General features: G+C 37.6%; 2 protein-coding genes across 4 annotated transcripts in view; both read right to left on the reverse strand.

Moving 5' to 3' along the window:
- LOC137652231 (uncharacterized) overlaps positions 1 to 10,565 on the reverse strand; it is a 30,308-nt gene extending 19,743 nt beyond the window's left edge. The window contains exon 1 of one of the 2 annotated variants that reach the window (XM_068385469.1): positions 10,484 to 10,565. The gene's annotated coding sequence lies outside the window, so the exon portion shown is untranslated. The other variant, XM_068385470.1, reaches the window with a different exon arrangement.
- Positions 1 to 26,834, reverse strand: part of LOC137652232 (sodium- and chloride-dependent GABA transporter 1-like) — a 483,785-nt gene that overhangs the window by 98,902 nt on the left and 358,049 nt on the right. The window lies entirely within an intron of this gene.

Below are 26,834 nucleotides of genomic sequence, written 5' to 3' on the forward strand. Positions count from 1 at the left end.
AATTTATTTTTAAATGTTTATAAAAAAATGGAAAGTTAATCGAAGAGGCCTAATAAAGGCGGAGAGATATAAAATATATAGGGGAAAATCTATAACGTGATAAGATAATTACTAAAAGCCTAAACACACTTCCGTCTAAGGGAAGGGTCGGCCATTTAAAAGTGAAAGAAAGTCCATACTCTCTTTGTCACCATAATTAAATCTATCCAAAACGAGTTCAAGTTTTAAGATGAAGATAAAACACCTGCATAGCGAAAGCTCAAAACTAGAATAGTGTACTTCACCAAATAGTTGTGAAAACAAATCCAGTTAGCAACAGCGTATTAGTAGGTCTTGCCGGTAGCCCGACAGAGAGAAAATTGAGTTCTTTGTTTACAATGAGTACTGGGTATCTGAACGACAGATGGCGCTGTTGAGTACACCCCCTACCTGTGTAGCGATCGCTGGCGAATTTTTCCGTAGAGTTTTTCTGTCGAGCAACAGAGTTGCAGCTATTATAATCACCGGCTAAATTAAATATTGAAAATGTGCTACAGCAGTGCTGGCACTATGACCTAACAATAGTGGCACCTGATGCATTCTAAAGCTTCTTTCCTATTTTTCTTATCAGTCATTACAGTATGTATTTCATTTTGTGTAGATAACCATAACCAAAGAGAAATTACATGTAAAAAAAAAGGAAAGATAATACTGTTCTTTAATTGACCTATCTCTAATAAAAAAAAAAAAAAAAAGAGAGGGAACAATGAAAATAATTTGTCTACTTTCCATATTAACAAAATACTTGGAAACATCTAGTCATGTCGTCATCAAAAGCTTCCTTCTCACTAAAGTAAGACACTTCCCAGTAAAACCACTGGCACATGATCTAACCTCACTACTGTTAGACATCAGCGCAATAAAGAGTTAGCCTACTAAATAAACATAAAACCAAGCTTAATACAGTAACAATGATGTAAAAGCTGAAACTGATAAAATGCTTTACTTCAACTCATCTTGAGCAAAATATCAAAATAAATAACAACTCCTGGCTTACCTCTCGATAAGAGACATTTAACATTATGAAAGAGAAATCTTGCAGTATTTCTAGCTGAACAAGACCTACACTCAATATTACAATGGAACTGGGCCCACCCTACTCCATCTTTGATTATGCCCTTCACTCCGACAGATATCCAATCTTATATCGGGAAAAAAGATCACACTCTATACAGATTAGACAAGGAGACTAGGCTATTCCCAACTTTGTTAAAACTGCTCAGATAATCTTGTCTACAGTACTAAGTTCTGTATCTTCCTTTTGATGATTTAAATATGCACTCTCTAAGATGTAGACTAACAATAAAGTCAACGTAGCGATTGGTTGAATTCGATCGCTATCATTTTCAAAATTCGTGACAACACCAGAAAGTTGTCAAAACATAAAAAATTGATGTCAAATTCAAAATTCCCCGGAAATTTTGGTAGTGTGACAGCGACTTAAGGGTCAGGAACAGAAAAATCCTTCTATGAAGTTCTGACCTAGTTTCTTGTTCTTCCCTTCTCATTATCCTCCACACATCTCTGATGATATCTTTTACTAATAATGATTTACACACATTGTGTTCATTTCCATCTAACATGTGTTACTTATCATAGGTTTCTCAGTACAGTAGAATTATTTTGCCCTAGAATGGCTTTAAAAAATGCCTAGGCAAGCCTAAATAAGTTAAACAATGCTAACTTATTTCGTTATTATTATAGTAAAACAAGGGGCAAAGTTTACTAATGAAAAATTGGGATATATACACAGTATAGAAAAACTCCTGTTTTCTTTGAAAATGACCTTTATTTCCCAAGCAAATAAATAGTTAATAAGATATACCCTAATATATATCCTACGGTAATGGGGGCCACCCAGTGGGAACCTGGGGTTTTGGGTGGGGAAAATTTACTGGCAAATTGATAAAGGTAAGACTAACCTTTTCTTCTCTATACATTATTCTATGGGACGCATAATAAATCCACGAAAAAAATGCACAAAATATGGGGGATCCTAGGTAAAACTTCAGAAGCATGATGCAGTCAATATAAAAAAAAAATAATCACCTACAGATCATCGAAAATGCACGTGAAAAGCTATAGAAAAAGTATAGTTTTGTATGAGATTGAACAAGGTGGAAATAAATAAGGTTAAGATTTTACCACAAATTTTTTCTAAATCGGAAGAGATCTTTCCCCTGCTATGTTTACTTTTAATGAGCCCTTTAGCTCACTTTCTAATGCAAGCACAATCAGTTCTAATTACAGTTTATTGGCTGAGAGCTGTGACATCATTATGACATAATGGTTTCATAACCAATTACAAACGAATTCAGTTGAAAAATTATATTTTGATTATAAAATAAATTTTTGAATATACTTACCCGGTGAGTATATAATAGCTGACGTCTCGGACGGCTCGACAGAAACACAAAAACTCGCGAGCGATCGCCATGAAGGTTGCGGGTGTGCCCACCAACGCCAACTATCGGCCAGATACCGCATATACTTGTAAACAGCTCCAGTTCTTCTCATTCCGCTGGGTCTCTATCGGGGAGGAAGGGAGGGCCTTTAATTTATATATTCACCGGGTAAGTATATTCAAAAATTTATTTTATAATCAAAATATCATTTTTAAATATTAAACTTAGCCGGTGAATATATAATAGCTGATTCACACCCATGGTGGTGGGTAGAGACCAGTATTAATACAATAAAGGCTTATATGCTTAGAGTTTTTGACAGTTATATCATAACAAAACCCAAATAAATATAGGTACCTGGTAAGGAAGCTGACTCTGACGATTACTCTGCCTTATTAGTCCGCTTTCCTCACGAAGCCCAGCCATCCTCTCAGGATGCTGAAAGACTCCCAGGAGCTGTTATATCCAGGGTGACCACCCATACAACAGGACCTCATCAAAACCCTTAATCTGGGCGCTCTCAAGAAACGACATTTGACCACCTGCCAAATCAAAAAGGATGCGAAAGGCTTCTCAGCCTTCCGTACAACCCAAAACAAGATTAAAAACATTTCAAGAGAAGATTAAAAGGATATTGGAATTAAGGGAATGTAGTGGTAGAACCCTCACCCACTACTGCACTCGCTGCAACGAATGGACCCAGTGTGTAGCAGTCCTCATAAAGAGTCTGGACGTCTTTTAAGTAAAATGAAGCGAACACCGACTTGCTCCTCCAAAAGGTCGCGTCCATAATACTTCGCAGAGATCTGTTTTGCTTAAAGGCCACGGAAGTTGCTATCGCTCTTACTTCGTGCGTCTTGACCTTAAGTAAACAACGATCTTTTTCACTTAAGTGAGAATGAGCCTCTCGGATTAAAAATCTAATAAAATACGATACTGTAAAGCATTTTTAGACATAGGCAATGAGGGCTTCTTAACTGAGCACCATAAGGCCTCAGATCCACCTCGTAAGGATCTGGTACGAGCTAAATAAAACTTAAGAGCTCTAACTGGGCACAGTACTCTTTCAAGCTCGTTGCCTACGATCTCTGGTAGGCAAGGTATATCAAAAGATTTTGGCCAAGGACGAGAAGGCAGTTCATTTTTGGCCAAGAAACCAAGCTGAAGCAAACATGTGGCTTTATCTGTAGAAAAGCCGATGTTTTTACTAAAGGCATGGATCTCACTGACCCTTTTAGCTGAAGCCAAGCACACTAAGAAAAGCGTCTTGAGGGTGAGATCCTTCAGGGAGGCTGAATGTAATGGCTCAAACCTGTCGGACATTAGGAACCTTAGGACCACGTCTAAGTTCCATCCAGGAGTTGCCATATGACGCTCCTTAGAGGTCTCGAAGGACTTAAGGAGATCTTGGAGATCTTTATTATTGGACAGATCTAAGCCTCTATGTCTGAACACAGAAGCCAACATGCTCCTGTAGCCCTTAATAGTGGGAGCAGAGAGGGAGCGAACATTTCTCAGATGCAGGAGAAAGTCTGCAATTTGGGCTACAGAGGTACTGGAAGAGGAAATGGGTGATGACTTGCACCAGTCTCTAAAGACTTCCCACTTCGACTGGTAGACCTTGATGGTAGAAGCTCTCCTAGCTCTCGCAATCGCTCTGGCTGCCTCCTTCGAAAAACCTCGAGCTCTTGAGAGTCTTTCGATAGTCTGAAGGCAGTCAGACGAAGCGCGGGGAGGCTTTGATGAAGACTCCTTACGTGGGGCTGCCGTAAGAGATCCATCCTTAAAGGAAGACTCCTTGGAACGTCTACCAGCCATTGAAGTACCTCTGTGAACCACTCTCTCGCGGGCCAGAGGGGAGCAACCAACGTCAACCTTGTCCCTTCGTGAGAGGCGAACTTCTGCAGTACCTTGTTGATGATCTTGAACGGCGGGAATGCGTACGCGTCCAGGTGAGACCAGTCCAGTAGAAAAGCATCTATGTGGGCCGCCTCTGGATCTGGGACTGGAGAGCAATAGGTCGGGAGCCTTTTGGTCAACGAGGTGACAAAGAGGTCTATGGTGGGTTGGCCCCAAGTCACCCAAAGACTCTTGCACACGTCCTTTTGGAGGGTCCATTCTGTGGGGATCACCTGACCTCTCCGACTGAGACAGTCCGCCAAGACGTTCAAGTCCCCCTGGATGAATCTTGTCAACAGGGAGATGCCTCGATTTTTTGACCAGATGAGGAGGTCCCTTGCGACGACGAACAGTGTGTGGGAGTGAGTGCCTCCTTTGGTTGGAGATGTACGCCAAGGCTGTGGTGTTGTCCGAATTGACTTCTACCACTTTGTTTCGTAGAATGCTCTCGAAACTCGTCAAGGCCAAGTGAACCGCCAACAGCTCCTTGCAGTTGATGTGCATGCTCCTCTGATCCGACGTCCAAAGACCCGAACATTCCAGACCATCCAGAGTCGCTCCCCAACCCAAATCCGACGCATCTGAGAACAACACGTGGTTTGGGTTCTTGACCGCCAGGGACAGACCCTCTCGCAGACTTATGTTGCTGTCCCACCAGTTCAGGCACGTTTTTACTGGCTCGGAGATCGGGATTGACACAGCTTCCAAAGTCTTGCTCTTGTTCCAATGGAAGTGTAGATGGAACTGGAGAGGGTGAAGGTGAAGTCTCCCTAGTGAGATAAATTGCTCCAGGGATGACAGAGTCCCTAAGAAGCTCATCCAACTTCTCACTGAGCAACGGTCTTTTTTCAGCATGAGGCGGACTTTGAGCAGGGCTTGCTCTATCCTGGTGGCAGACGGAAAAGCCCGAAAAACTAGACTGCGAATCTCCATCCCCAAATAGAGAATCGTCTGGGAGGGATTCAGTTGAGACTTTTCTAAGTTCACCAACAGTCCCAACTCCTTTGCCAGACCCAACGTCCATTGAAGGTCCTGCAGACAGCGATGACGGGACGATGCTCTGAGAAGCCAGTCGTCCATGTACAGGGAGGCTCAAATTCCCGATAAATGAAGGAATTTTGCCACATTCCTCATGAGCCTCGTAAACACAAGAGGAGCAGGGCTGAGGCCGAAGCACAGTGCTCGGAACTGGTACACCACATTCCTGTAAACAAACCTCAGATACGGTTGAGAATCTGGGTGTATAGGAATGTGGAAGTACGCATCCTGCAGGTCGAGAGAGACCATCCAGTCTCCCTCTCTGACCGCTGCTAGGACGGACTTCGTGGTCTCCATCGTAAATTTTGTTTTTACAACAAAAACGTTGAGCGCACTGACGTCCAGCACTGGCCTCCAACCTCCTGTATGCTTTGGGACTAGGAAGAGACGGTTGAAGGTCCGAGACTTTCACCACCGCTCCCTTCTCTAGCAACAGAGAAACCTGCTGATGTAGAGCTTGTCTCCTTGACTCCTCTCGATACCTGGGAGAGAGGTCTAAAGGAACTGTTACTAGAGGAGGTCTGCGTACAAAAGGTATTTTGTACCCCTCCTTGAGCAACAACACAGACTCTTGGTCTGCACCCCTCTTCTCCCAGGCCTGCCAGAAGCTGTTCAGTCTGGCCCCTACCGCTGTCTGAGGACGTGGGCAGTCAGACTCTGCCACGGGAGGACTTGGATCCTCTCCTCTTGCCTCTTTTACCGTCGGCACGAGCGCCTCCCCTGCTGGGGGCTCTGCCACGAAAGGGCGGGATAAACCTAGTCGCTGGGGTATCGATCTTGGGTCTTACGACATAAGACGATGAAGGAGCACCCTTGCGAGAAGAAGTAGCCATCAGGTCGTGTGTATCCTTCTGCACCAGCGAAGCCGCAATATCCTTGATCAACTGTTGAGGAAACAAGGCAGATGACAAGGGGGCAAAGAGAAGCTCCGACCTTTGACAGGGAGTCACTCCTGCCGAAAGGAACGAGCAAAGAGTCTCCCTCTTCTTCAGGACTCCAGCCGTAAAGGTAGCGGCGAGCTCATTGGAGCCATCACGGATGGCTTTGTCCATGCAGGACATAATAAGCACGGAAACATCCTGGTCGGGCGACGAGATCTTCCTGCTTAATGCTCCCAGAGACCAATCTAAGAAGTTAAAAACTTCGAAAGCCCTGTAAACCCCTTTAAGGAGATGGTCAAGGTCCGAGGAGGACCAACAAACTTTAGAGCGTCTCATGGCCAGGCGACGGGGAGAGTCTACGAGGCTTGAGAAGTCTCCCTGGGCAGAGGCAGGGACTCCCAAGCCGAGAACTTCTCCCGTGTCATACCAGACGCTCGCTCTAGAAGCTAGTTTAAAAGGAGGGAAAGCAAAGGCCGTCTTCCCCAAACTCCTCCTGGTAATCTAACCAGTCGCCTAGCAAACGTAAAGCCCTCTTAGAAGAGCGAGAGAGCACTAGCTTAGTAAAAGAAGGCTTCGAAGCAGCTAGGCCTAGCGCAAACTCTGACGGAGGCGAATGAGGAGCAGAAGTTACAAAATGGTCTGGGAAAAGATCCTTAAAAATCATCATGATTTTCTTAAAGTCCATAGAGGGTTGAGCAGCTTTAGGCTCTTCTCCGTCTGATAAAATGCCCAAAGGAATATTAGTAGGTGGAGGATCAGCAACATCCTCATCTGAAGGAACCTCGTCCGACAATTGTCGAGTCTCATGAAAAGGAGAGACCTGCCGCGGCGGCAATGCTTGACAGGCAATGTCCACAAGCAAAGGAGCAGCAGTAGCAGTCGAGGAAGCGACGTCATGCCGCTGCTGAAAGGACTGACCAACAACAACAACAGGAGTTGATGGACGCTCGACGTCACGTCGGAACTGCCTTGACTGCCTAGACTGAGCAGTCAAAACAACCCTTGACTGCGGTGCTTGACGCTCAACGTCAAGTCGAGGCAACTGAGCTGGTTGGCGAACGTCCTGAACGTCAACACGAGACTGCGGCAGCGGCTGAACGTCAACACGAGGCTGCGGCAGCGGCTGAAAGTCAACACGGGATTGCAGCGAGTGAGGATCCAAGTCACGTGACTGACGTGACAAACTACCGACATCACGTTTCATAACGTCAAAAGGACGAGTAAAAGCTCGTTTGGGCGGCTGACGGCCAGAGTCTCAATCAGCGTAACGGCGAGGATCATCGTGAACCTGCTCAACGGTATACTCCTCCATAAGGGAGGCAAGCTTAGTCTGCATATCCTGCAGGACAACCCATTTAGGATCAACGGGAGTCGGGACGGGCCGAGACGATGGTAACGTCTGTGTCGGCAAAACATTGCCTTTACTGAGACTCTCGGAGCCCGTGTTACGCTTACGTTTAATAGGCGAAACAGTCTTCCGACGACTGCAAAGGGTCAGAGCTGTCCCAATGGCTACAGCCAGGACGCTGGACCTGTCCTGAAGGGACTGACTTCCGCTTCAAGGGTCTAGAAACCTTGCGCCAAGGTTTCTTTTGCGAGAAGCCTTCGGATGACGAGGAGAAAACAGCCTCGCTCGTCTTATGGTAGGGGCGATCTTGACGAGAAACGCCCGATACCAAAGAGGGAACGTCTGTACGTTGGTTAAAGCCTCTCGTCCCCTTAAGTCCTACGACATTACTTCTCCCTGGTGTAGGGGAGCCTGAAAGAGGTCTCGGACTAGGGGAGCGACAAGCACGAACAGACGAACCCTCGGTCGCAACACTAAAAACACTTTGCACACTTATCACTTAATCACCACGATTTTCTGATTTGGCACTCTGACACTTCAATAAATTCACATCTGACATGAGTTGGTTACGGTCCGATGCTAAGGACTCAACTTTCTCGCCTAAAGCTTGAATGGCAAGCAACATATCCCACATGGACGGTTCATGAGTGCTAGTAGAGGGTTCAGGAACAACTACTACAGGGGAAGGATTAGGTTCAGGGGCATGGGAGGAGGAAAATTCCAACGACCTAGAGGAGCTTCTCCTCACCCTATCTCTCTCCAGCTTACGAGAATATTTATCAAATTCAAGCCAGTCGAATTCCGACAAGACCACGCACTCATCCCACCGATCTCCTAATTGGCAGGTTTTACCCCGGCAATTAGAACACACGGTATGTGGGTCGAGAGAGGCCTTGGGAAGACGTTTGTTACAATCCCTAGCATTACATTTGCGAAATTTAGGTCCAGGGATAGGAGAAGGGTCAGCCATATTGAACAGTCAAAGAAAATCCAAAACAAATCCAAAGTCATCAAAAATAAACACTAGCCAAAAAAGGGTTCAAGAGTTTTAATTGAAGAGAAAAACACCCATCACAGCGAAAGCTCAAAACAACCAAAAAGAAGTACTTCACCAAAAATGACGAAAACTCCAGGTCAACAGCGAGCGGAATCAACTTGTCGATAAGACCGACAGAGAAGAACTGGAGCTGTTTACAAGTATATGCGGTATCTGGCCGATAGTCGGCGCTGGTGGGCACACCCGCAACCTTCATGGCGATCGCTCGCGAGTTTTTGTGTTTCTGTCGAGCCGTCCGAGACGTCAGCTATTATATATTCACCGGCTAAGTTTAATATTTAAAACCAAGTTTTACATGGATTTTAGCGGAGTAATACAGTTACCGCTTAACATCCACTAGTATCCGTGTTTGACTGAATACTTCAAATAATGGAAAAAATCGGTGTTCAGTTCTTTTGTAGTTAATTTGTGTCGAATGTCGGTCACGGAGTCAAACGAATTTAGGGTATTTTCCCCAAATTTACACTAAATTTCCCCAATCTTAGGATATTGCCCCAGAATTTAGGATAATTTCCCTGAATTTAGGGTAATGGATGCTCTTTCGGCTATTTCAATGCTATAGCCAAGTTTAAGATATTCCTGGCTTTGTGAATAATTTTTAGAAGGCTCATTATGTTATCCTAAAAAGGTTAGTGTCCCAAGTGCCGATTCTAACTCAGTTTTTGGGGAAGACCAGCACATCTACTGCAACGCTTCTGTAAAGATTGCAAAGACAAAAAGAGACGTAGGTGTCAATCATAAGGTAAGGAATTATTTGTGATTTACTCTATCATAGTGAAAGGATTTATTTATGATTTACATTTAGTTAGTGACCTGGGAAGGGGGGCCCGGGGGATTTGCCCCGGGCTAGGGGTTGTGACCTGGGAAGGGGTGTTCGAGGGGCTTACCCCGGCTAGGGGTTGTGACCTGGGAACTACTAGGTTAGGTTAGGTGGGTTTGTTAGGTTCTGTACCCTTTTACAAAACTATAAAGTGTTAAATAATCACGTTTTGGGACCTGGGAAGGGGGATCCGCGGGGCTTGGCCCCGGCTAAGGGCTGTGACCTGGGAACTACTAGGATAGGTTAGGTGAGTTTGTTAGCTTCTGTACCCTTTTATAAACCTAAAAAAATTTAAATAATCACCTTTTGTTCTGTTTTCGCACACCCAAAATCCCAGGTTCCCACCTGTGTCCGGCGGGAAGAGGGAGGTCCATAACAGTAGAACGGCTTCTTTGCAGTGGAAATAAATGTCAAATTCGTTGAAAGCAAATCATTTACTATTGTAAAAGTTTTTTTTTTTTTTTGCTTAGAAATGTCTTGTGTTTTACCCTTATTTCTTATTCCTACCAATAGTCTACACTAGCCCTACCAATAGATTAAATCACAAGTTTAACTCATGAAATTACCAATATGCTTATCAAGCTTATCTTGTTATTAATTTGGCAAACAAGCTAATTGTCAAATGTCATTTACCTTTCGTTGAAGGAACAACTTCATCTAACCTTGACTTACCCCCAGCTAAAAAAAAAAAAAAGGGGAACGGGAAACCAGAGAAATATGGACATCCTGATCTGGTGAGAGGAGCAACCATATACAACCTCATTACCATTCATACTACACTTAACGTAGAGTAATGGATATAAAGCTAATTACGATAAGAGTTAGTCAACGGTAAAATCCTGAAAATGCTAGACGAATACATACTTGAAAAGGGGCATGTCGAACAGCCTTGGCTACTAGTTTAATCATTACTATAAATTCAACTTGATTAATCTATATAAATAAAAAGTTTAATATAAAGACTTCGAGACCTAAAACGTTCATTGACAACCTTACCCAATGTAAGTAAAGGGAAGATCAATTGGATATGGCCATTATTACACTTGTCTGTCAATGACCCGTAAACAACGGATCTTCTTCCTATTGTGAATTAAGAATTCTGGACTTCTGATCCCTGATGGAATCAAGTTAATCAAACTTCTTTTCATTTAATTTTTCGTTACTCTATGATTTTGTCTGTTTCAGCAGCTTTAATCTAGCAAAAATTACATTATGATTAATGATCTTTAATTTCACGTCAATCTAAAAATCCCAGACAGAATAAAACCATCTAATGCACGACGTTTCATAATAAACAGAACACTATTTAAAACTTCCTTTTCCTCATCGTTATCCCTACATTAAGGGATCAGTTGCCTAATGCGCCTCTCCAATGCCTTCTATAAAAGGCATCCTTTTCCACCAAACCTCTTCTCTTCGTATCATCCTTCACCCTATCTCGCCATGATCTAATTATCTGCCTCCCTCAGACCTCTTGATCTTTCCTCCCCTAGCAGGTTTCTCCTTAGCCCTCCTCACTCACTCCCCACGATCCATTCTCAACACGTGTCCACACCATCTCAGTCTTGACACTCATATAATCTCTGTAAATGTTACTAAACCTGCCATTCTTCTCATTTCATAATTTTTCAATCTTTCAAGCAGTGATATTCAAATATTCTAACCCTTTCTCTCCTACTAAAATCGCTCACCAATATCTTTCTCACTGGTACCTCCTGCTATGATTAGAGCTCCTGCTCCCTTCCCCACTCTTCCGAGTTCTAAATTTTTCGTGGTTCCAAAGAGGTAACTGATGACCCAGAAAGAAGACACTACAGCATAAGCAGAAACGGAAGCAATGGGCGGCAATCCTGATACTGACAATATCCTGAAATAAGCAAAGGGGTCTGTCTCCTTCTATAATACTCCTACTTCCTTCATCCACCTTTGCCTTCCCCTACTCCAGTGGTTCCCAAACTATCTTACCTGACGCCTCCTTTTTGCTTCCAGTAGACCCGTATGCCCCCACTCCTCTCTTTTATATATATATATATATATATATATATATATATATATATATATATATATATATATATATATATATATATATATATATATATATATATATATATATACATATGAAATGATTCTTACATTTATTTCTTAGCATTATACAGGAAAACAGATTTCTGTTTGTATTACATCTTAATAATGAAAGCCACTCAAACAAATAATAGTACATTGCAGTAACTAAAAATGAAACATTTGGTTTAAAGTGAGCGAAAAAAAAAGTTTGAACATTAGCAAATTGGCAAATTTGAGTTGCAATTTTAAGAATAGATAATTTGAAAACATGGCATATAATATTTGGAAATACTTATGAGACTAAGGCAAAGTCTGGTAAAATTTAGTGAGATGGAGGCTGCTGTTCTTTTAATGATTTTATTATTCTATTAAACAAGTAATTTCGAGCAAATGACTTCACACCCCCCCCCCCTTGTATCGTCCTCACGCCCCCCTAGTGCCCCCCCCCCCCGTTTGGGAACCACTGCCCTACTCCCTCAAATGAGGCATGGTGCCTCTTGATATAAGAAATAATCTATTGACATTAATAAAAGATGCTGATATCATTTATTCTTTATCCCTTACCATCACCCAAAATCCTACAATAAAAGTGACTGAATATCTTCAACCTTATCCTCATCCTACCTCCCCACCTCCTATTTATCTGTCAGTGATTAAGCAAGCCACCTCACCATTCTCATCTCTGTTCTCTCAAATTTTGCTTCATCTTTTCGTCTTAAAGCCCAAGTTTCTGACCCTTACACTGACACTGGTCTTAGTATTGTGCTATAGATCTTGACTTTTACTTTGATTGATATTTTATTATCCCATATCCTGCTACCTCCCTCTACTTTCGCCAGGCACCATTTAAAACATGTTAATACAAAAGGACATGGATATCTCCTCTGGGTGGGCTGAACTTAACAAACTTGAAACACTCAAAATACATTTCTAGCGTACTTGAAGAAGAGATAGACCCAGAACTTTTCTAAAGAAAAAAAAAGGAAAAAATAAAAAACGGCAAAGAATAACAATTAAAATGCCTTTTAATTGAGTTTAATGTAATTGCAGGAACGTGTGGACTAGAATCAAACAGAATTTTACTCAAGTTTTACTTGATCTAACTATCTACAGACATGAACTGATATGTCCGAGGATTTTGTCCTTCAGTGGACTAGAAACTGCTAATTATATATATATATATATATATATATATATATATATATATATATATATATATATATATATATATATATATAGCACCGAGTGATCACGTCTTAAGGGTACCTGACACTTGCACGCATTCGTGGCACGCACTGGCACGCATTGATGCGTGAACTCGCGTGAACGAGTCGTGAAATTGTCGTGAACAGTGCGGGAACGATGCGTGGCATGCGTGCCATGCGTGCCCAGAACTTTGAAATGTTTAAAGTTTGTGGCACGCATTGGCACGCACAAAATAGTCATGAAATAGTCGTGAACGATGCGCGAACTGGAGTGAACAGTGCGGGAACTGGCGTGAACTGGAGTGAACGATGCGGGAACTGGCATAAACTTTATAATGAAAAGAAACAAAAAGGAAACGAAAAAATTAATGAAAAGGAAAGAAAAATAAACCTAATAAATTTTTATATTTTCTGTTTTAATGTGAAAAAAAATGATATCTTATTTCAAACTATTTCTATAACTTTATAATGAAGAGAAACAAAAAGGAAACGAAAAAATTAATGAAAAGGAAAGAAAATAAACCTAATAAATTTTTATATTTGCTGTTTTAATGTGAAAAAAAATGATATCTTATTTCAAACTATTTCTATAACTTTATAATGAAGAGAAACAAAAAGGAAACGAAAAAAATAATGAAAAGGAAAGAAAAATAAACCTAATAAATTTTTATATTTGCTGTTTTAATGTGAAAAAAAAAATGATATCTTATTTCAAACTATTTCTATAACTTTATAATGAAGAGAAACAAAAAGGAAACGAAAAAAATAATGATAAGGAAAGAAAAATATAAACCTAATAATTGTTTATATTTGCTGTTTGAATGTAAAAATAAAATGATGTCTTATTTCATGCACACACTTATTTTCCTCTATTACCAATCAAGAGCCAAAACTTTTGTTTTAAATAAAAATGAACTGAAAAATAAACCCAAGAAATTTTTAAGTTTGCTGTTTGAATGTAAAAATAAAATGATGTTTTATTTCATCAACATACTTATTCTTCTTTATTACCTTAAAATGAAGAGCAAAACAATTTTTTTCTGTTTGCTGTTTCAATGTAAAAATAAAATAATTTCTTATTTCAACACACTTTTTTCTCTATTACCTTAAAATCAACAGCCTAAAATCTTTTCATGTTTGCTGCTTTTAATGTTGAAATAAAATGCTTTGTTTATACTTGTACATATTTTATGTCTGCTATTTATATGTAAATCAAATACTTTCTTATTGAAATAAAAATAAAGGGCAACAAAAAATACAAACGAAAAAGATATGTTTCTTCTCCTCAATGCAATGGTGTCTCTGACAGAAAGCATTGTTGTCTCTTCCGAAGCCAATCCAAGAATTTCCTCGGGTTGGAGAAGCCCCGTTTTTATATGGAGTGACCAATTCGTGAACTGGCGTGAACGATGCGGAATGATGCGGAAAGATGAGTGAACGTGTCGTGAACTTGTCGTGAACTAGGCGTGCCAATTCGTGTCATGGCGTGAACGTGGCATGAACTTGTCGTGAATTATGCGTGAACGTTTCGTGAACTGGTCGTGAACAGTGCGGGAAAAAACCCAGTGCGTGCCACAAAGTGCCACGCACTGGCACGCATCAATGCCTGCCAGTGCGTGGCAAAAATGCGCGCAAGTGTCAGGCAGGCTTTAAAGACACGCTATTTGCTGTTTAGGAAGAATATCAATAAAAATGCAGGACTTCGGTTTCCTTCCGAAGTTCCCGCGGAAAGTAATGTCAAGGTGTGTGATGGTCACTGAGTTTGCTCATTTGATTGAGAGATTCGGATGTATTTATGCTTTCAATGTAAATGCTTTTACTCCTCTTCAATTGTCAATTATATAGTAAAGTTTGTTAGCAATAATTTATCCACTAGCTTAATTTATCATTATTATCATTATTATTATTATTATTATTATTATTATTATTATTATTATTATTATTATTATTATTATTATAACTTTGGCTTTGTATGAACTATACAAGAAGGTTTGCTATAGCATTTAAAATAATTGAAGAAGCTTGGCTGCTTGGGACGATATCTGTAGAAAGTAGCACATATTTTATTCTCCCATTATATATATATATATATATATATATATATATATATATATATATATATATATATATATATATATATATATATATATATACATATATATATATATATATATATATATATATATATATATATATATATATATATATATATATTCTCTCTCTCTCTCTCTCTCTCTCTCTCTCTCTCTCTCTCTCTCTCTCTCTCTCTCTCTCTCTCTCTCTCCTAAATTAACTGGATAACCCTATTAAGCTTCTATTTCATGCACCATTTAATTCAACTTTAAAAACAATAATAAACGGAAATTAGATTGACACATTATGAACACACTCCGCGAATACTGTTTACAAAATGTTACCATCCATTTCACACTCGGATTTATAGATTATCAAAGTATAAGTATATTAAAAAAAAAAAAAATTATCTTCGAAATGCTCATCTTGAATTTTGGTTACCTTCAAACTACCATTAAATGTATATTTTCAGAAAAAAAAAATTGACAGTAGATTCCTTGTATAACCTTATGCATTTCCATTCCTAGGAAATGTGATATAATTGATATCTTTTACGCCAAACCTTTTTTTTTTTTCAACTTGCGAAAGTGATTTGACTTCCGTGTTTATTGTTGCCAATTTCTTTTTTGGCTTCATTGATTTTGACACACACACATACACATACACGTGCACGCATATACAGACAGACACACACACACATATGTATATATATATATATATATATATATATATATATATATATATATATATACACATATATATATGTATATATATATATATATATATATATATATATATATATATATATATATACACACATATATATATATATATATATATATATATATATATATATATATATATATATATATATATATATATATATACCAAGGCACTTCCCCCAATTGTAGGGGGTAGCTGACATCAAACAAATGAAAAAAAAGGGGACATTTCCTCTCTACGTTCCTCCCAGCCTGACAAGGGACTTAACCGAGTTCGGCTGGTACTGCTAGGGTGCCACAGCCCACCCTCACCCGTTACCACCACAGATGAAGCTTCATAACGCCGAATCCCCTACTGCTGCTACCTCAGCGGTCATCCAAGGCGACCGGAGGAAGCAGCAGGACCTACTAGAACTGCATCACAATCGCTCGCCATTCATTCCTATTTCTAGCATGCTCTCTTGCCTCTCTCACATCTATCCTCCTATCACTCTATCTATCTATCTATCTATCTCTCTCTCTCTCTCTCTCTCTCTCTCTCTCTCTCTCTCTCTCTCTCTCTCTCTCTCTCTCTCTCTCTCTCTCTCTCTATATATATATATATATATATATATCCTTTAGTCTGAAGAGCATTACTGATTTTTAAGAATAACTAGTTTGAAAAATACTTATGGCATTCAGGCTACTTACGAAATATTATGTGCAATCTGCATCAATCAAAAGAATACCTAATGGAAGAGACTGACAGATCAATTACTATCCTAGTAAATTTATTATCCTGAAGATATCATCAATTTCAATTCTTATCTCTAAGTAAATGACCCATTAGAAGATATATCAAACCGTCATTGCAATCAACTGTTAACCCTTTGGTAACCTCAGCCGTGACAAAATCAGTCAAGAAGGCTCATGACTTTTGGCTGGGGAGCATTGTTTACGTTTCGTAATCTGACTAATAAAAGAATAACGATAAAACAAAACAGAAAATGATATTGAAAAGATGAATGTGTCTTCTATATAGCATTTATGGTTACATGGACGGATAACGTCAAAGTACGTCATCAGAGAAGAGCGAACGACTTTGAAGAATTTGATAAACATGTAAAAATTTCATCCATCTCAGTAAGTATGAAAGGCGATTCTGATTAATTACATAGTTCGGATATGAATCCTTTTCATAATTATGAATAATCTACGTCCATGTACCTTACGGGATTACATACACTTGCGAACACACAAACATACACACACGCAGCGCGCGCCTAAGATTCCCATGAAACCTAAAGAAAAATTTCCCTGTTTGGGTAGAATTATTTCATTCAGTTGGTTAAAGTTTTCTTGTAGGGCATAGTTTGGAAAGTTAAGTATTAGTAAGAGTAACGTAAAGTCACCCTTAAGTTCCAATGAAATGTGCATAGAACCAAAGAGTGCCTGGCAACCTATACTGAAAAAAAAAATCTGCTGTGTAAATTACAATGATTTAGTTCGATATACAATACTCTAACTACTAACTATTTCATTCGAGTTCTTACATTCACAAGTAAAAAATCAATGTTGATATGAACGAACTGAGTGCTCTGCTCAGGATGGATTCGATAAGAAAGATGTTTATTCAACGCGTTCATAAGCTAACTACAGAGTTTGGCAATCACCGATTTTTAGTGGTAGCTCTTTCAGGAAATCAAACTTGTTAGCTGCATGATATTCAAGTTTACAAGCATGTTAACCATCTCAATGTTTCCACTAAACTAAATAAATATATTTTATTTTAATGGTTCATAATTAATTACTTCTCTTGTAGTCTATTTCCTTTCCTCGACAGGCTTTCTTTTCTCTGTTGGAGCCCTTTGGCTTTAAGGTTCTTGCTTTTCCAACTAGGGTTGTAGTTTACTAGTAATAATAATAATAACTAGCTCATCATCATATGTCACGAAAGTCCACTGAATTAAGGTTTTGGATAATATTGGAAGGCATGAATAAGACGTAACTTCTTGTGGCCAAATAACATTTACAACAAAAATCAAGATGGTCCAACAGAGATAGTCTAGTCATTAATCAGAATTTTGAGACTCAGTTACGTAGAGAAAGTAGCTAAACGTCTCCAAAATTACTCCGTTCCCTTCAGTATTCACAGGATGCTGTGACTCAAGTCTGGCCACCAGAAATTCACCGTCTGGTTAAAGCATCTGAGATATGTTTATGTTAAGTAATTGCTTTTTGTTCCTCTTCTCCAGTTGCATTGCCAGAGACATTCAATTCATTTTCATAATCACTCTAACTATTATGGAATTTGTCGATTTTCTTTTTAATAATCTTTGAATTTTTTCTTAATGTCTCCTACTTCTTCAAGTTTCCATTTGCCTGGTTGAGTTTTTTTTTTTTTCGACCATTCAGTTTTTTAATCTACTTGTACACAGACAGACAATTAATTCTAAAATATGACATCATCTCTCACGTCATTCTAAGGTTAATTTCAGCAAGTCTTATTCGATTAGAGAGAGAGAGAGAGAGAGAGAGAGAGAGAGAGAGAGAGAGAGATTGCAGTCAAAATAAATGATCGTTCATCATTAATGTTCCTAAAAGCTCATTCATAAGCAATTTTTGGATAAGATACATCGGCATGTTTCATAAATTGTCCCTCACATAGATTCTTGAAGTGTACTCGGAAGTTTATTGAAAATCTATGCCAATAAATTGAATCTATTCATATTAATAAAGACATTCTGTAATAGTCACTTCAGATGGTAGTTGGTTTTATTGATAACTGATGTTAAAATTGTTTTGTATCAAGTGAAAAATTTCCCTTTAATTAATGAATTAATTTTTATCTCTCTCTCTCTCTCTCTCTCTCTCTCTCTCTCTCTCTCTACGGACTCAGTAGGAATGCAGAATACAGGTGATTACTTATTATCCTGAAATTCAGTCACATTAATATATATATATATATATATATATATAATGTGTGTGTGTGTGCGTGTGCGCGTGTGTGCTCAGCCATACAGATAAATTTACGTGTAATTAGTTCCCAGTGAAATTGTGCTGTAAGCATATCTCAAATATAGCAGAAACTTGATTATTTTTGTCAATAAAAGAAAACTTGTTGAAAATGTTCCATCAAACTATATTGCACTGGTGTATTTCTACATTGTTACGATTCACCTCATTCAAAGACAATTGTGTGGAAGTTGAAACCTGTAAATGTATGCTACTGATATTTGAGACAGGAAATTTTTAGGTGCAATAAAATAAACCAATTTACTCTTAGGCATAATAATTACCTAATATTTTTTGTTTTGCGTTGGTTAAGAATTATTCCAAGAAGAAATAAAGTAATGTGCTCAATTAGCATAGTCATTTCTTCGATTCATTTGTCAAAAGCAAATTCTGATGTCGCAGATGAGTCGGGAAAAGAGGATGCAACTGCTGATATACTTAATCCATTTGAAGTTTTGGGAGCATTTGAAAGGAGCATAGCTCTGAAAATGCTTTATATACAGGGGCGTAGTAGCAGGGGGTGCTGGGGGGCTATAGCCCCCACCTTTTTATGCTGAAAATATGCTTTTAAACATACAGATTTACATTTTGTAAATTCATTTCATCTCTGGCAACAGCCCTTGTACAATCTCTCCCTCCCACCCCACCCCCGCCATGTAAGTATCATGTTAGTACCCAGCATCATAGTTTCACAGTCCCGTCACTCGTCACTCGCTTAGTTTTACAGAGAGCAGCCCTCACATATTGGGAATCAAGCCACTTATAATGTTTGACCCCCAGTGCATACCGTGCAAACCTATGTTAATCTATCCATCATTACCAAACACTATTATAGTAACAAACTACATCATTGATACGCACTAATAAATTGAAAACATGACACACGCGAACACATGTAGTTGACGAATATCGCACATATAAACATATGCATGTATATATATATATATATATATGTGTGTGTGTGTGTGTGTGTATATATATATATATATATATATATAATTTCTTCATAATCCTTTTTAAATATGTATACTTTTATATAATTTCAGAGCTTATGAGGTATTAATTATACATTATTCATACATATTGGAAAGCAAGTTGAAACTTGTAGAATGATTTGATTTACCTAATGTTTTCATTTATCTAGATTCACGAAGTAAACAAATGAAAGAATCAAATTTTACTCTATTCTCTTCTCACAAGGTCTGATGCTTCATGTTATTATTCATTGAGTAATATTGAATCACTGCATGATACTTCATTGTCATTGGGAAAAAACCGATAGCCTTGACTTGATCGATAAAGATGTTTCTTCTCCTCAATGCAATGGTGTCTCTGACAGAAAGCATTGTTGTCTCTTCCGAAGCCAATCCAAGAATTTCTTCGGGTTGGAGAAGCCCCGTTTTTATATGGAGTGACCAATTCGTGAACTGGCGTGAACGATGCGGAATGATGCGGAAAGATGAGTGAACGTGTCGTGAACTTGTCGTGAACTAGGCGTGCCAATTCGTGTCATGGCGTGAACGTGGCATGAACTTGTCGTGAACTATGCGTGAACGTTTCGTGAACTGGTCGTGAACAGTGCGGGGAAAAAACCCAGTGCGTGCCACAAAGTGCCACGCACTGGCACGCATCAATGCCTGCCAGTGCGTGGCAAAAATGCGCGCAAGTGTCAGGCAGGCTTTAAAGACACGCTATTTGCTGTTTAGGAAGAATATCAATAAAAATGCAGGACTTCGGTTTCCTTCCGAAGTTCCCGCGGAAAGTAATGTCAAGGTGTGTGATGGTCACTGAGTTTGCTCATTTGATTGAGAGATTCGGATGTATTTATGCTTTCAATGTAAATGCTTTTACTCCTCTTCAATTGTCAATTATATAGTAAAGTTTGTTAGCAATAATTTATCCACTAGCTTAATTTATTATTATTATTATTATTGTTATTATTATTATTATTATTATTATTATTATTATTATTATTATTATTATTATTATTATTATTATTATTATAACTTTGGCTTTGTATGAACTATACAAGAAGGTTTGCTATAGCATTTAAAATAATTGAAGAAGCTTGGCTGCTTGGGACGATATCTGTAGAAAGTAGCACATATTTTATTCTCCCATTATATATATATATATATATATATATATATTCTCTCTCTCTCTCTCTCTCTCTCTCTCTCTCTCCTAATTTAACTGGATAACCCTATTAAGCTTCTATTTCATGCACCATTTAATTCAACTTTTAAAAAAATAATAAACGGAAATTAGATTGACACGTTATGAACACACTCCGCGAATACTGTTTACAAAATGTTACCATCCATTTCACACTCGGATTTATAGATTATCAAAGTATAAGTATATTAAAAAAAAAAAAAAAATTATCTTGGAAATGCTCATCTTGAATTTTGGTTACCTTCAAACTACCATTAAATGTATATTTTCAGAAAAAAATAGAAATTGACAGTAGATTCCTTGTATAACCTTATGCATTTCCATTCCTAGGAAATGTGATTTAATTGATATCTTTTACGCCAAACTTTTTTTTTTTTTTTCAACTTGCGAAAGTGAATTGACTTCCGTGTTTATTGTTGCCAATTTCTTTTTTGGCTTCATTGATTTTGACACACACACATACACATACACGTGCGCGCACATACAGACAGACACACACACATATGTATATATATATATATATATATATATATTTATATATATATATATATATATATACATATACACACATATATATATGTATATATATATACACACACATATACAGTATATATATATATATATATATACCAAGGCACTTCCTCCAATTGTAGGGGGTAGCTGACATCAAACAAATGAAAAAAAAGGGGACATTTCCTCTCTACGTTCCTCCAGCCTGACAAGGGACTTAACCGAATTCGGCTGGTACTGCTAGGGTGCCACAGCCCACCCTCCCCCGTTACCACCACAGATGAAGCTTCATAACGCCGAATCCCCTACTGCTGCTACCTCAGCGGTCATCCAAGGCGACCGGAGGAAGCAGCAGGACCTACTGGAACTGCATCACAATCGCTCGCCATTCATTCCTATTTCTAGCATGCTCTCTTGCCTCTCTCACATCTATCCTCCTATCACTCTATCTATCTATCTATCTATCTATCTATCTATCTATCTATATATATATATATATATATATATATCCTTTAGTCTGAAGAGCATTACTGATTTTTAAGAATAACTAGTTTGAAAAATACTTATGGCATTCAGACTACTTACGAAATATTATGTGCAATCTGCATCAATTAAAAGAATACCTAATGGAAGAGACTGACAGATCAATTACTATCCTAGTAAATCTATTATCCTGAAGATATCAATTTTAATTATTATTTCTTAGTAAATTACCCATTATAAGATATATCAAACCGTCATTGCAATCAACTGTTAACCCTCTGGTAACCTCAGCCGTGACAAAATCAGTCAAGAAGGCTCATGACTTTTGGCTGGGGAGCATTGTCTACGTTTTGTAATCTAACTAATAAAAGAATAACGATAAAACAAAACAGAAAATGACATTGAAAAGATGAATAAGTCTTCTATATAGCATTTATGGTTACATGGACGGATAACGTCAAAGTACGTCATCAGAGAAGAGCGAACGACTTTGAAGAATTTGATAAACATGTAAAAATTTCATCCATCTCAGTAAGTATGAAAGGCGATTCTGATTAATTACATAGTTCGGATATGAAATCCTTTTCATAATTAGGAATAATCTACGTCCATGTACCTTACGGGATTACATACGCTTGCGAACACACAAACATATACACACGCAGTGCGCGCCTAAGATTCCCATGAAACCTAAAGAAAAATTTCCCTGTTTGGGTAGAATTATTTCATTCAGTTGGTTAAAGTTTTCTTGTAGGGCATAGTTTGGAAAGTTAAGTATTAGTAAGAGTAACGTAAAGTCACCCTTAAGTTCCAATGAAATGTGCATAGAACCAAAGAGTGCCTGGCAACCTATACTGAAAAAAAAAAATCTGCTGTGTAAATTACAATGATTTAGTTCGATATACAATACTCTAACTACTAACTATTTCATTCGAGTTCTTACATTCACAAGTAAAAAATCAATGTTGATATGAACGAACTGAGTGCTCTGCTCAGGATGGATTCGATAAGAAAGATGTTTATTCAACGCGTTCATAAGCTAACTACAGAGTTTGGCAATCACCGATTTTTAGTGGTAGCTCTTTCAGGAAATCAAACTTGTTAGCTGCATGATATTCAAGTTTACAAGCATGTTAACCATCTCAATGTTTCCACTAAACTAAATAAATATATTTTATTTTAATGGTTCATAATTAATTACTTCTCTTGTAGTCTATTTCCTTTCCTCGACAGGCTTTCTTTTCTCTGTTGGAGCCCTTTGGCTTTAAGGTTCTTGCTTTTCCAACTAGGGTTGTAGTTTACTAGTAATAATAATAATAACTAGCTCATCATCATATGTCACGAAAGTCACTGAATTAAGGTTTTTGGATAATATTGGAAGGCATGAATAAGACGTAACTTCTTGTGGCCAAATAACATTTACAACAAAAATCAAGATGGTCCAACAGAGATAGTCTAGTCATTAATCAGAATTTTGAGACTCAGTTACGTAGAGAAAGTAGCTAAACGTCTCCAAAATTACTCCGTTCCCTTCAGTATTCACAGGATGCTGTGACTCAAGTCTGGCCACCAGAAATTCACCGTCTGGTTAAAGCATCTGAGATATGTTTATGTTAAGTAATTGCTTTTTGTTCCTCTTCTCCAGTTGCATTGCCAGAGACATTCAATTCATTTTCATAATCACTCTAACTATTATGGAATTTGTCGATTTTCTTTTTAATAATCTTTGAATTTTTTCTTAATGTCTCCTACTTCTTCAAGTTTCCATTTGCCTGGTTGAGTTTTTTTTTTTTTTCGACCATTCAGTTTTTTAATCTACTTGTACACAGACAGACAATTAATTCTAAAATATGAAATCATCTCTCACGTCATTCTAAGGTTAATTTCAGCAAGTCTTATTCGATTAGAGAGAGAGAGAGAGAGAGAGAGAGAGAGAGAGAGAGAGAACATATTGCAGTCAAAATAAATGATCGTTCATCGTTAATGTTCCTAAAAGCTCATTCATAAGCAATTTTTGGATAAGATACATCGGCATGTTTCATAAATTGTCCCTCACATAGATTCTTGAAGTGTACTCGGAAGTTTATTGAAAATCTATGCCAATAAATTGAATCTATTCATATTAATAAAGACATTCTGTAATAGTCACTTCAGATGGTAGTTGGTTTTATTGATAACTGATGTTAAAATTGTTTTGTATCAAGTGAAAAATTTCCCTTTAATTAATGAATTAATTTTTATCTCTCTCTCTCTCTCTCTCTCTCTCTCTCTCTCTCTCTCTCTACGGACTCAGTAGGAATGCAGAATACAGGTGATTACTTATTATCCTGAAATTCAGTCACATTAATATATATATATATATATATATATGTGTGTGTGTGTGTGTGTGTGTGCGTGTGCGCTCAGCCATACAGATAAATTTACGTGTAATTAGTTCCCAGTGAAATTGTGCTGTAAGCATATCTCAAATATAGCAGAAACTTGATTATTTTTGTCAATAAAAGAAAACTTGTTGAAAATGTTCCATCAAACTATATTGCACTGGTGTATTTCTACATTGTTACGATTCACCTCATTCAAAGACAATTGTGTGGAAGTTGAAACCTGTAAATGTATGCTACTGATATTTGAGACAGGAAATTTTTAGGTGCAATAAAATAAACCAATTTACTCTTAGGCATAATTCAACTTGAGACTCATGTTCGGTAATTATCACATAAGATTTTTTGTTTTGCGTTGGTTAAGAATTATTCCAAGAAGAAATAAAGTAATGTGCTCAATTAGCATAGTGATTTCTCCGATTCATTTGTCAAAAGCAAATTCTGATGTCGCAGATGAGTCTGGAAAAGAGGATGTAACTGCTGATATACTTAATCCATTTGAAGTTTTGGGAGCATTTGATAGAAGCATAGCTCTGAAAATGCTTTATATACAGGGGCGTAGGAGCAGGGGGGGGGGGGCTATAGCCCCCTATCTTTTTTGCTGAAAATATGCTTTTAAACATACAGATTTACATTTTGTAAATTCATTTCATCTCTGGCAACAGCCCTTGTACAGTCTCACCCTCCCACCCCACCCCCGCCATGTAAGTATCATGTTAGTACCCAGCATCATAGTTTCACAGTCCCGTCACTCGTCACTCGCTTAGTTTTACAGAGAGCAGCCCCTCACATATTGGGAATCAAGCCACTTATAATGTTTGACCCCCAGTGTATACCGTGCAAACCTATGTTAATCTATCCATCATTACCAAACACTATTATAGTAACAAACTACATCATTGATACGCACTAATAAATTGAAAACATGACACACGCGAACACATGTAGTTGACGAATATCGCACATATAAACATATGCATGTATATATATATATATATATATATGTGTGTGTGTGTGTGTGTGTGTATATATATATATATATATATATAATTTCTTCATAATCCTTTTTAAATATGTATACTTTTATATAATTTCAGAGCTTATGAAGTATTAATTATACATTATTCATACACTTTTCATATGTATATTTTCTGGTCTCAGGCATGACTTTCAAATATGTATGGTTATATAAGAAATATGCTTGTTCTTAATTTTGCTTACTTACAATTATATATATATATATATATATATATATATATATATATATATATATATATATAACTAAATTCAGTTATTTTAATATATGTTGTACAACACAACAGCCATATTGGAAAGCAAGTTGAAACTTGTAGAATGATTTGATTTACCTAATGTTTTCATTTATCTAGATTCACGAAGTAAACAAATGAAAGAATCAAATTTACTCTATTCTCTTCTCACAAGGTCTGATGCTTCATGTTATTATTCATTGAGTAATATTGAATTACTGCATGATACTTCATTGTCATTGGGAAAAAACCGATAGCCTTGACTTGATCGATATTACGAATGAGTTTGTAGCAAAGAATCAACATCGTCAGTAGATTTTTGGTAAATTCACCAAGTAAGCCTATCGGTATATATATATATATATATATATATATATATATATATATATATATATATATATATATAGGCCTATTGGTATTTTATGATTGTTATTGTGTAAAAATTGGAATTGGTCACATAAAAGTCTTCCAAAAATATGATTTTGTTTTTGATACAATATGCTGTCAGATGCCAGGAAATCGCATCTAAGGGTGTTTCCTCATAAAATTGTTCTGGGGAGACTCCCAGTCACGCCCTCCCCCTCCCTCCTCTGCCTTCGCGCCTACGGCTCCGCCTTCAGTGTCATTTCGAACTTTAGCCCCCCCCCCCCCCCCCCCCGAACAGGAAAACGCTCCTACGCCCCTGATATAGGAGATATTATAGGAGTGAGTATAAAGAAATACTATAGCCTTGAAAATGCTTTAAAAGGAGGTATTCTAGGAGTGAGTTTGAAAAAATACTATGTAGTAAACAACAGTACTTTCTATTATTTATGATATACTTTCTAGTATTTTTCATGAATTGGAATTAATTGTATCTAAGTCCACTCGTTTATCATACCGGATTTTCAATGGGATATCATTATGCTTTATTGACTTAATTAAATATGGAAAGGTTGTGAAAATTAATAATAAATAGTAAAATATCGTTGTTTTATGATATTCTAATAACATATCTCGTATTCGAGGGAAGCGTTGCCAGTTATAGGGATTTATCCCTAAAATTGGGAATTTTGGGTATCCGATGGGGATATTCTGTACCGATTTGAGGATTTTTGGCTAGAAAATGGGAATATGTAAAAAGAGAATAAACTATATAAATGCATGCAAAGGACGAAATGTCAGTATAACTGTCACAGTATACTGTAAAATATTTCTAATTTCTGTACCAAGATTCACTTGAGAACAAGTTTTTACTAAACTGAAACTTATTCAATATACGTAATACCAGAGTTGGACAAAGAGTTGCGCTTATAGGTAGACGTGTCATATCGATTTTTTCAAATAACCATTAAGTAAATAGTTTTTCCCCTTTTGTAATGCATCGATGCAAAGTATATCTTACATAATCAGTGAATGGACCATTTTGATTTTTATAAAGAACAATTAGCCCTTGGTTTACTACAAAAAAAAAAAAAAAAAAAAAAAAAAAA

This window comes from Palaemon carinicauda, chromosome 13, assembly GCF_036898095.1.
Source record: "Palaemon carinicauda isolate YSFRI2023 chromosome 13, ASM3689809v2, whole genome shotgun sequence".
NCBI classification, from domain to species: domain Eukaryota; kingdom Metazoa; phylum Arthropoda; class Malacostraca; order Decapoda; family Palaemonidae; genus Palaemon; species Palaemon carinicauda.